General features: G+C 39.4%; 1 protein-coding gene across 3 annotated transcripts in view; it reads left to right on the plus strand.

The window, feature by feature from the left end:
- BBS9 (Bardet-Biedl syndrome 9) overlaps positions 1-12,657 on the plus strand; it is a 511,186-nt gene that overhangs the window by 381,412 nt on the left and 117,117 nt on the right. The gene's annotated exons all lie outside the window — the stretch shown is intronic.

Consider the following 12,657-nt stretch of genomic DNA (forward strand, 5'->3'; position numbering starts at 1 on the left):
GTTGGACCTCCAGCACAATGTTAAATAAGAGTGGTGAAAAAGGACATCCTTGATAGTTCCTGTTCTCAAGGGAAATGCTTTTGGACTCTCTCCATTTAGGATGTTGTTGGCTGTTGGCTTTGTCTAAATGTCCCTTATTATGTTGAAGAATTTTCTTTCGATTCCTATTTTGCTGAGAATTTTTATCATGAATGGGTGTTGGACTTTGTCAAATGCCTTTTCTGCATCAATTGATAAGATCATGTGGTCCTTTTGTTTTATTTATGTGAAGGATTACACTGATGTATTTTCTAATGTTGAACCATCCCTGCACACCTGGTATAAATCCCACTTGGTCGTGGTGGATTATTTTTTTGATATGTTGTTGAATTCTATTGGCTAGAATTTTGTTGTGGATTTTTGTGTCTAAGTTCGTGAGGGATATTGGTCTGTAATTTTCTTCTTTTGTGATGTCTTTACTTGGTTTTGGTATCAGGGTTATGCTGGCTTCATAGAATGAGTTTTTGAGAATTCTATCCTATTCTATTCTCTGAAATACCTTTAGTAGCAGTGTTGTTAACTCTTCTCTGAAAGTTTGGTAGAATTCTCCAGTGAAGCTGTCGGGGCCAGGGCTTTTTTTTTGTTGTTGGGAGTTTTTTAATTACCTTTTCAATCTCTTCTTTTGTTATGGGTTTATTTAATTGTTCTACCTCTGTTTATGTTAGTTTAGGTAGGTAGTGAGTTTCTAGAAATTCATCCATTTCTTCTAGGTTTTCAAATTTGTTAGAGTACAGTTTTTCATAGTATTCTACTATAATTCTTTTAATTTCAGTTGGGTCTGTGTGATATCACCCAACTCACTTCTTATTCAGGTTGTTTGCTTCCTCTCCTGTTTTTCATTTGTCAGTTTGGCCAGTGATTTATTGATTTTGTTGATCTTTTCAAAGCACCAGCTTTTGGTCTTGTTAACTCTTTCAATTGTTTTCCTATTCTCTGTTTCATTTAATATTCCTCTGATTTTTATTATTTGCTTTCTTCTGGTGCCTGAGGGCTTCTTTTGCTGCTCTCTATTTGTTTGAATTGTAGGGTTAATATTTTGATTTTGTTTTTTTTTACTGCTGTAAAATGACCTCTGAGCATTGCTTTTGCTGTGTCCCAAAGGCTCTGGTAGGATGTGTTTTCATTCTCATTTGTTTCTGGGAATTTCTTTATTCCATCCTTAATCTATAACCCAGTAGGTTTTGAGCAAGGTGTTGTTCTGTTTCCATGTGTTTGATTTTTTTTTTACTTGCTTTTTCTGTTATTGATTTTGACTTCTTTGGTTTTATGGTCAAAAGAGATGCTTTGTAATATTTTGATGCTTTGGATTCTGTTAAGACTTGCTTTATAGCCTAATATGGGGCCTGTTCTAGAGAATGTTCCGTGTGCATTGGAAAAAAAAGTATACTTGGCTGCTGTTGGGTGGAGTATTTTGTATATGCCTATGAGGTCAAGTTGGTTGATTGTGGCATTTAGATCTTCCATGTCTTTTTTGAGCTTCTTTCTGGATGTAATGTCCCTTACCAAAAGTGGTGTGTTGAAGTCTCCTGCTATGATTGTGAAGCTGTCTGTCTCTCTTTTCAATGCCGTTAGAGTTTGTTTTTGTTATTTTGGAGCCCTGTCATTGGGTGTGTACATATTTATTATGGTTATGTCCTCCTTTAATCATTATATGTTGTCCTTCCTTATCCTTTGAGGTGGATTTTACTTTAAAGTCTCTTTTGTTAGAGATTAATGTTGCCACTCCTGCTTTATTTTGATTATTGTTTGCTTGATATTTTTTTTTTCTATCTTTTGAGTTTTTGTTTGTTTGTGTCTTTAAGTCTAAGGTGTGTCTCTTGTAGGCAGCATATAGATGGATTGTGTTTTTTGTTTTCCATTCTGCCACTCTCTGTTTCTTTAGTCCATCTACATTCAGTGTAATTATTGATAGGTACGAGTTTAGTGCTTCATTTTGATGTCTTTTTTTATGTTGTTGACAGTTTCTTTTTTCCACTTAATTTTCTGTGCTAAGTCATTTTTCTTTATATATTGTCTTTCCCTCTTTTTCATTATTGTTGCTTTTGTATTTGCTGAATCTTTATGTTTTTCTTGTTTTTTATTTTGATGTTTGGGATTGTTAGTTTCCTTTGAGGTTACCTTAATATTTACCCTTATTTTTCTAAGTGTAATCCAATCTTTTATTTCTTTATATCACCTTGACTTCCTCTCCATATGAAAGATCTATGACTACATTTTTTAGTTCTTCTTTTTTGTTTTAACATTGTCGTCTTTTACATATTGACATATCTGTTTTTTCTATTTTCAGTGTTTTAGCTTTGTTTTATTTTTGTGACTTCCCTATCTGGGTTGCTATCTGGTTGCTCTGTTCTGTGTTCTTGGCTTGGGTTGTTATCCAATGTTACTGATTTTCTAACCAGAGGACTCCCTTTAGTATTTCCTGTAATTTTGATTTGGTTTTTGCAAATTCCCTAAGTTTCTGTTTATCTGGTAATGCCCTAATTTTGCCATCATGTTTGAGAGACAGTTTTGCTGGATACATAATTCTTGACTGGCAGTTTTTTTCTTTCAAGGATTTGTGTATGTCATCCGATTGGCTTCTTGCCTTCATGGTTTCTGCTGAGTAGTCTGAGCTTAGTCTTATTGACTCACCTTTGTAGATGACTTTTTGTTTATCCCTAGCCTCTCTTAAAATTCTCTCCTTATCTTTTGTTTTGGTTAGTTTGGTTATAATACATCTTGGAGATTTTCTTTTAGGATCTACTTTGTGTGGGGCTCCATGAGCATCTTGGATAGATACCTTCTTATCTTTCATGATATCAGGGAAGTTTTTTTTTTTTTTAATTTTTATTGTGCTTTAAGTGAAAGTTTACCAATCAAGTCAGTCTCTCACACAAAAACTTATATACACCTTGCTACATACTCCCAATTGCTCTCCCCCTAGTGAGACAGCCCACTCCCTCCCTCCACTCTCTCTTTTCGTGTCCATTTCACCAGCTTCTAACCCCCTCTACCCTCTCATCTCCCCTCCAGGCAGGAGATGCCAACATAGTCTCAAGTGTCCACCTGATCCAAGAAGCTCACTCCTCACCAGCATCCCTCTCCAATCCATTGTCCAGTCCAATCCCTGTCTGAAGAGTTGGCTTCAGGAATGCTTCCTGTCCTGGGCCAACAGAAGGTCTGGGGGCTGTGACCACCGGGGTCCTTCTAGCCTCAGTCAGACCATTAAGTCTGATCTTTTATGAGAATTTGGGGCCTGCAACCCACTGCCCTCGTGGTCCCTCAGGGGTTCTCTGTTGCATTTCCTGTCAGGGCACTCATTGGTTGTAGCCGGGCACCATATAGTTCTTCTGGTTTCAGGCTGATGTAGTTTCTGGTTTATGTGGACTTTTCTGTAAATTACCTTGTGTCCTTGGTGTTCTTCATTCTCCTTTGATCCAGGTGGATTTAGACCAATTGATGCATCTTAGATGGCCGCTTGCTGGTGTTTAAGACCCCAGATGCCTCTCTCCAAAGTGGGATGCAGAATGTTGTCTTTAAGATTTTATTATGCCAATTGACTTAGATGTCCCCTGAAACCATGGTCCCCAACCCCCCCGCTACGCTGGCCTTTGAAGCATTCAGTTTATTCAGGAAACTTCTTTGCTTTTGGTTTAGTTCAGCTCTGCTGACCTCGCCTATCAGGGAATAAGTCTTCAACAAATTCTGTCTGTATTTTCTGTTATCCATCCCTGTTCTGGTGCTCCAATCACTTTAAGGTTTTTGCACTTGATAGAGCCCCACAAAATTCTTATCTGATTTTTCCTCAAAGAAGTTGGTGTCAAGTGCTTTATCTCACTAATTCTGACTTCAGTTACCTCAGTTCTGCTCCCCTGACTTTCTATTTAGTTATCTAATTCTGAGATTTTATTGTTAATCTTCTGGATTTCTGTTTGCTGACTCTCTATGGATTCTTGCAGCCTGTTAAATTTGTCATTATGCTTTTCTATAATCTTTTTAAGTTCCCCTGTTGCTTTGTCTCTGTGTTCCTTGGCTTGTTCTGCATTTTGCCTGATGTCCTTCCTTATCTCTTGAAGAGTTCTGTATATTAATCTTGTATTCTAACTCTGTCAATCCCAGGAAGTTCTCTTCTGTTGGAAGATTTCTTGAATCTTTGTTTTGGGAGCTTGCTGAAGCCATCATGGTCTACCTCTTTACATGATTTATTATTGACTGTTGTCTCTGAACCATCAATAAGTTATTATATTTATTTTATGTTTGTTACTGTGTTTTAGCTTCTTGTTTTGATATGCCCAAATGGGTTGCTCCTGGGAGCTAGTGTGATTATTGGCACTTTTGAAGTCACCAGGTGGTTATATCTGTTACTAGGTATAGGAGCCCAGGAGTCCATTTACTTTTCTTGTGTGGATTTAGCTCAGATGTTTTGTCCAGGTAGTCAGTCACGAAGTGTGTGGTGCAGGCCCTCACCTACAGTCCTAGATGGGCAGGTGTGATTGGAGTAGGCACAGGTATCTGGCTTTAGTAGGGGTCAAGTGCTGAGCAAGGCAGGGTGTTGACAGCTGCCCCTGAGTGTCTGAGAGGAAAGTGTGTCCCTGTTCCCCTCAGGGCATAGGTGGGTGAGTTTTGCAGCCAGACTATGGGCACCCAGTGCAGTTGGCTGTAAGGACTGGGAGTCATCACTTATTCCTGGGCCCCTGTCACAGGTGGCTAGGCAGTGTGAGTGGAGCCGGTAGTCCTCAAGCCCCTGATGTCGGTAGGTGAGGATCCTGCTTAATAGGCAGAGCAGTGCCAAATATCACAAACCTGTCATTCCACCATATAACTGAAATAGTTGAAGTTAGCCTTCAGGTATATACCTTGTTGTACTGTGTTAATGACGGCCTATGCTGCTGAAATGGGTCCACACATGTGTATGCAGGGGTGGAAGCATTCAAAATCCATGGCACTGTATGTCTGTGCCTAGGCAAGGGAGCTGTGCCTGCCCTGAGTTCCTGGCTTAGGGGAGCTGGCAGATATTTTTCCTGTTTGTTAATTTGTTTCCTCTCCAAAGCCGGGAGATTGGCTCAGGGCGTGTGACAGGTCCTACTTCCAGCCCAGGAATTGCAGCAATCTCTGCAGCTGTCTTGGGTCCCGATGCAGAGCAGGAAGGGGGCAGGTAAATCGGAGAGAGATTTTTCCCAAAGGGGTGTTTTTTGATCCAGTTGGTAGGTTAGACCCAAGTACTTATATTTTGCCAATTGAGCTCCACTTTTCACTGATCTTGGAGGCTTGAGTAGACTCTCCATCTCTCCTGATGTGGAAAACGCATCCTGAGCACCACTACTTGCCTCACCTCTACCGCCAGCTGATCCGGCCTGCAGGGTGCTGGTTCCTGCTGTGCCAGGTCTGGCGACTCCTTGCTGCTTCTGAGACATCTCTTCCTTCCCCTGCTGCTCAGTCCTATTCCTCAGCTTTGCCTTTGATGTTCAGGGCTCCTAGGTGTTCATATATAATCGATTCACTTGTTTTTTTTTCAGGTCTGTGTTGTAAGAGGGACCACAGGAAGTGTCTGACTACTCCGCCATCTTGGCCCTGCCTCTCAAAAGATCTCTCTTAGTTTTTTAATAGTTTTTTTTTTTTTTGAGATAATTTACATACTATACCATTCACCCATTTAGAGTGTGCATTCAGCATTTTTTGGTCTATTCACAGTGTTGTGCGATGATCACCACAATCTAATTTTGAATATTTTCATCTCAAAAGAAATCCTGTGCTCATTAACTGTCACTCCTCTTTATTTCCATCTGCCACTCATCCCCAGCCCTAAGAAAACACTAATCTATTATTTACTGTGTTTATGGATTTGTTGGCTCTGGACATTTCATTTAATGGAGTCATGTAATACGTGATATTTTGTGACTGACTTCTTTTGTTTAGCATAATGTTTTCAAGGTTTATCCATGTTGTAGCATGTATATGTACTTCATTTCTTTTCATGGCTGAATAATATTCCATTATATGGATATACTACCTTTTATTTATCCATTGTTGGGCATTTGAGTCATTTCTACTTTTTTAGCTAATATGAATAATGCTGCTATAAATATTCATGTTTAAGTTTTTATGTAGACTTATGTTTCCATTTCTTTTGGGCATATACCTAGGAAAGGAATTACTGGGTTATACGGTAACTTTATGTTTAAATTTGAGGGACTGTCAGACTGTTTTCCAAAGCGACTGTACCATTTTACATTCTCAGTAGCAATGTGTAAGGGTTCCAGTTGCTCCTCATCCTTGGCAACACTTTTCAGTGTCCATCTTTTTCCTTCTCTCATTTAATTCTTATAACCCGATTAATTAGCCAAAGAAGAATATTGTTACTGTTGTTTTAAAGATGAAAACTCTAAGTCAATGGACAGATTAAATTAAATGAGATACCTAGCATTTATGTATATACAGGCGAAAGCTGGATAATGAGTAAGGAAGAACAAAGAAGAATTGATGCCTTTGAATTATGGTGTTGGTGAAGAATATTGAATATGCCCTGAACTGCCAGAAGAACAAACACATCTGTCTTGAAAGAAGTACAACCAGAATGCTCCTTAGAAGCGAGGATGGCGAGGCTTCGTCTCATGTACTTTGAATGTGTTATCAGGAGTGACCAGTCCCTGGAGAAGGACATCATGCTTGGTAAAGTAGAGGGTCAGCAAAAAAGAGGACGGCCCTAGAGAAGATGGATTGACACAGTGGATGCAACAACGGGCTCAAGCATAGCAATGATTGTGAGGACATGCAGGACCAGCCAGTGTTTCGTTCTGTTGTACATAGGGTCACTTTGAGTTGGAACTGACTTGAAGGCACCTAACAACAATAAAAGCATGTATGTGAATAAAACTAAATTGGCATAGGTAGTTCAAGATGACAAATCATCGAAAAGTAATTTAAAAGTTTTTGATTCAGACACTCAACTATGTTGGATGCTAGAGATCGTATTTCCCACCCCCTACATTTTAAAGGTGATGAAACTAGAGCCCAGAAAAGAGGAAATAAATTGAACACAGTCATAAAGCTGCTTGATAGCAAAGCCAGAATTAGAAGCCCTATCTCCTTGGCTGTTCCAGCACAGCCTATTGCATTCTGCCTTAGGGGATAAATAAACTCATCCATATCATTAGAACTCCATTTTCTTAACTCGTTCATTCATACCGGCCTTCTATTAAAATAAACCTATCTTAATTCGTATAGGGTATTGGAAGGTCAGTAAAGCGGAACCTCCGGTTGGGAAGCTTCTGATAGAATTTGTTCCACGTATTGCCTGTAATGAAACTGAGGTGGAGGCAGAAAATTAATGCCGACAGTGTTTCATGGTGACATTTCTTAGGTCAGATTACTTGAGTTTGAATTCTGGCTCTACCACTTACTATTTGACCCTTTCTGTAATTCCGTTGTATTTTTAAAATGGGAACAATAATAGTCTCTACTTCATAGAATTGTTTTGAGAATTAAATGAAATAACTCATGTAAAGAGGTTAGTACAGGCTTCTAGAAACCCTTAATAAATGTTGACAATTGTCATTATAGAACATCAACTTGCTCAGACCACTGAAAACATTATAATCTGATAGTTATAGAAAATAAATCAATTATCCCTATTTTAAAAATAACTTCACTGAAGGAGCAGGCCTAGGAAATAGCTATTTTCTAAAGTCTATAATTTAGCATACGGAACCTAATAAAATTCTTTGTTAAGAGAAAGAACTTACTATGTTAACTTTCCATCCTTTACAAATTATGAACTAATTTTTATACTGTAACTTTGGGCAGAGATCTACCTGGAAATTTCAGCTCAAGTTAAACTCATGTTAAAAGCCCCAGCAGTCAGAAAACTAAAGCATATATGCCTCTGCTGGATAGAATACATTAGTTGTGTTGTTCCTTATTATCTTTTTTTGATTGTGAAGATAAAAATCCACTGGATTATTCTGTGGGCCAGTGTAGAAGAAAGGGGAATCAGAAGACAGGGTTGGAATTCCGGCGCACCGCTGCCCTAGTTCATGGCCATGGGCAGTGTGCTTGGACTTCTCTAAGCTCTTATTTCCTCCTTAGGCAGTGGGGGCAGACGGGCCCAGAGATTCCTATCTTACACAGTTGTCATGAGGACCAAATGATAGTCTGAGCGTAACAGCACTGAGCATAGTGCCAGGTCCACAGTTGGGCCTGTGTAAATAATAGTTAAACAGCGATGTTGTGATTTTCCATGCACCACACAATGAGATTTGGAGGCAGATTCAACAGTAAGTTTAGGTGAAGAAATTGGACATTTCCGTGTTCACATAGCATGATTCATGTCTACTCTGTTGTTGTTGCTGCTGCTGCCGCCGCTTTTCTGTAACCAATTTTAGAGCCTATCTTGGCAGCTGGAAGTATTTGAGATTAATTTTACACTTTATGAGTTGAGCATTTTCCTGCAAGCAGCTCCCTGGGTCTCTGCCTCATTATTTTGGCATCAACTGATATGGCAGTTGGACAGAGGAATGTCCTTTGGGGTCTCCATTTTATTTGGAAACCTTCAATTTGAAAAAGCAAAACAAAGGCCATCAACACATTGTGCTTGAAATCGTTAGCATTTATTGTTTCCTAAACCTCTCCCTTTGTGTAGTTGTGTGAACACCAGGGAACACACATCTTGCCCAGCCAGCAATGAGCACTGAACCATCCCCCTTCCTCAAATAAGTTCTAGCAGCTGGTTGGCCTCATTTCTCCACTCCAGGTGAGCTGCAGGATCGTCTAGGCCTCAGTCAAACAGATCTGAATCTTGATAGGTCTAGGTTTTCCAGCTCTTTTTAGTATGTTAATTCTGTTAAATTCATTTGGCGCTCTTGGAGAACAGTGTAAACTTGGCTGTTACATGTAAAACTAAATTGAGAACATGGAGATCTGGTTAGTATTTCACGCTGGCCAGTAGGTCAGGAAGATTTTCCTTGGAGGTAATTTACATCAGGAATTGTTTATCCCATTTCTTTCCAATTTCTGTGACCATTTGGGGATAGTGGACTCTTTCCACAATGGCAGAGAGAGATATACAGTAAGACTGAAACTTAGAGGGATGATGCATCTCCTGGATTGATATATTTTGGGCCTTGCTCAGGAAAGATCTTGTGGCTTGTGCTGCTGTCTAACTGAGAAGTCATTTTTCCACCACAGCTGTGTTTAGCAAGTTGGATGGGGTCATGAATTGACATGCCTTTACGCTTAGTCAGAAGTTTCCTTTGATAGTGAAGAACATGCATAAAAAGCTCACTTAAGTCCCAGCAAGTGTCGCAAATGTTTATGTGCTCAGATAGCTGCCTTGAGTGCCACTTCCATCAGGAAACTCCCAAGCTCAGACTACTCAGTGGCTCCCCAGTGCCTACAGAATTAAGTGTGTGATCTTTACCCTGCCATTACGGTTCCTCTACAACATCGGCCCAGCTTACCTTATCAAATGCTGTTCCTCAACTGGAATATTTGCTTTTCCCTGAACAACCAACCTCAACTTTTCTGCTTTAGTATATTTGCTCAAGTTATTTCCTTCACTGTTTTATTTTGGTGGTAAAATATACATAAGATTTGCCATTTCAACCATTTCTAAGTATAATAAGAAAAAAAAATGCAGTGACATTAATCTCACTCACAGTGTTGTGGAACCATTACCATTATGTTTCTAAAACTTTTTATCACCTCCAAACACAAACTCTAGAATTATTAAGCAATAACTTCCCATTCCCCCCTCCTCTTAGCCCATGATAACCACCAGTTTACTTTTAAGATCCATTTTCTGTCTCCATGAATTTGTCTATTCTGTATATTTCGTATAAATGGGATTATATAATATTTGTCCTCCTGTGTCTGGCTTATTTCCTGTACCATACTGTTTTCAAGGCTCATTCATGTTGTAGCATGTATTAGAACGTTATGTCTTTTTATGGTGGAATAATATTCCATTGTACCTATATACCACATTTTGTTCAGTTATCTGTTGATGGACACTTGAGTTGTTTCTACCTTTTGGCTATTATAAATAATGCTGCCATGAACGTTGGTGTACAAGTATCTGTTAGAGTCCCTGCTTTCAATTCTTTTGGATATATACCCAGGAGTGGAATTTCTGCATATGGCAATTCTATGTTTTCTCCACTTTTAAAGCCCCCTACCCAATATCTGGAAACCCTGGTGGCGTAGTGGTTAAGTGCTACAGCTGCTAACCAAGAGGTCGGCAGTTCGAATCCACCAGGTGCTCCTTGGAAACTCTATGGGGCAGTTCTACTCTGTCCTATAGGGTCGCTATGAGTCAGAATCGACTCGACGGCACTGGGTTTGGTTTTTGGTACCCAATATCTAGTCTTAGTACAGATTGCAGGTGCCTCTTCTCAGAGGTGTGCTGGTAAATGTTTAACAACTGGTTCTGTAGAGGTGGAGGAGAAGCCTGGCTTTGTATCATTTGATTTCCATGTTGTAAGTACTTCCACTATGGCCAATTTCAGCCTACCAATGCGAGGTCACTGAATGCAGAATTGAGAAGAGATGGGCAGTAGCCCTCCATTACAAAGTATTGCCAACATGCAGATACAATAGATACAACCTCAAGAGCCCAAAGACAATGAGGAAGCAATGAGTTTTAAGTATTTGTTACCATTGTCTTTAATATAACTTATTTAATTATAACTTTATACAATTTGATTTTTAGAAATGGCTGTGTTTAACAATTGGCTTGCAAAATTCCTAAAAATTGGCTCTCTCAAGCTGATTGGAGCTGACTAAGCCAGCTCTAGCACACTACTGCTTCTTTTCCCACTTTTTCTTTCCTAAGGCCCTCCACACTTCATTTTTAAGCTAGTAGTGGTTACACTAATCCCTGTACCTGCAAGGTGCTTAAGATCTCATGCAGGTTTGGAGTCATTTACTAGGTATATGGTCAGGGCCTACTACATAATACGTAGGACCCAATGCACAACAAAAATGTGAGGCCCCTTGTTAAAAGAAGAACAAGAAAGTGCTGTTAATTGTACTAAACTATAATTTTCTTCCTTTCTTCAGCATCTCTCTTTTGCAAGTTCTCCTGGTGTTTTTTATTGGTCATTTCATGTCATTCCAAGTAAAAAAAATTAAAATTTTATATTATTTAGCATGAATTTTACCGTTAATCTTTATATCATGCAATGCCAGTTTTAAATGCAAGTATGTTGTTGTTAGTTGCAGTCAAGTTGATTCTGACGTATGGCAACCCCGTGTATGCAGAGTAGAAATGCTATGACCTTTCAGAAGCAAATTGCCAGGCCTGTTTTCTGAGGTATCTGGGGGTGTGTTTGAACCACCAGCTTTCGGCTAGTAGTCCCACGCTTAACAGTTTAAGAACATTTAACTCGTATGAGTTAATGCATGTATCTCCTCTGATTATGTGTGTGCTCTATTGTCCCATCAGATTTCACTTCCGAAATACAAATTCAAAGATAAAATTACTAAGGATTTCAATACAGGAGGGCATTCAACCAAGTGCAGGGCCTTTCTGAGTGTGGGTTCTTGTGTGATTGCCCAGTTCACATGTCCTGTGTGCAGTACTGGGGAAGTCACTTTTGTTGAGCCTCAAGGTCCTCATCTGTAAAGTAGGGATAGTGCCTAAGTTATTTCAGTTATCTCAGTCACCGAGGAGCTGTGGGGATTGAAAGCACTGATACCTGTATGGCGCAGAACATGGTGCTGGACACACAGTCTATGCTTAGCTATTTGGAGAAATTACTATTAATGTAATAATCATCATGTTAATGGCACTGGATTTATAGTTATATGGCTTACATTGTATTGCCAACATTTGCCTCCTTGACTTATTTTCCTGTCTGCATTTTAATCTCTTTGCAGGCAGAGATTAGATCTTAGACACCATGGAGTTCCCTGCAATACTTCCCAAAAATTCTTACAGATACCTGGCACCCAGTAGGTGTTTATAATTTTGGTCTTTGCCTGATTCGGACTTCTTGATGATAAGCATCTGTGTCATAATATGATGGCCTTCACGACAAGGCTTAATTGGTAACATTCACAGGAAGAAAAAGAGTATAAACTAAGACTTTAACAGGAGTCAATTGTAATCATGGTGAGGGTAGGGGAAGTAGATGATTCCAGGTGTTTTGGTTAAAGGAATGTGGCCTCTCTTTATCTCTTTGTGGGGGCCGCTTTATGAAATGGGGAAGGGATGAATTCCAAGTCTCATTTTAGCAGAAGAGGCCTTAGGGATATTAACTCTGGCCCATAGTAATCCGTGCCTTTGCTAACTTCTTTCACACTTACTTTCTGTTCTGCACAATTAGGACGTTATTATAGTAATGCTTTTTCCACTAATTGGTTGTATATGTGTGTTTTCTTTCCAACAAATTATAAGATCCTCGTGAGAGATATTATGTACTTCTATTGAACTGAAATGGAAGGTAGCACGGTGCTAGACACATAGTAAGCAATGCATTTTATTGTAATTCTGGCCTTGGTCCAAATTCCCATGGATCCATGGAGATCTGGATGTGAATTGTGATTGTCTTTTACAGCCCCTGCAAGACCTCAGCCAAGTGGCAAAGAAGCCTGGTCTGCCCCAGCATTTTTCAGGAGAGGAACTTCAGTTGCTTTTTCTTT

This window comes from Elephas maximus, chromosome 8 (genome assembly GCF_024166365.1).
Source record: "Elephas maximus indicus isolate mEleMax1 chromosome 8, mEleMax1 primary haplotype, whole genome shotgun sequence".
Classification (NCBI taxonomy): Eukaryota; Metazoa; Chordata; class Mammalia; order Proboscidea; family Elephantidae; genus Elephas; species Elephas maximus.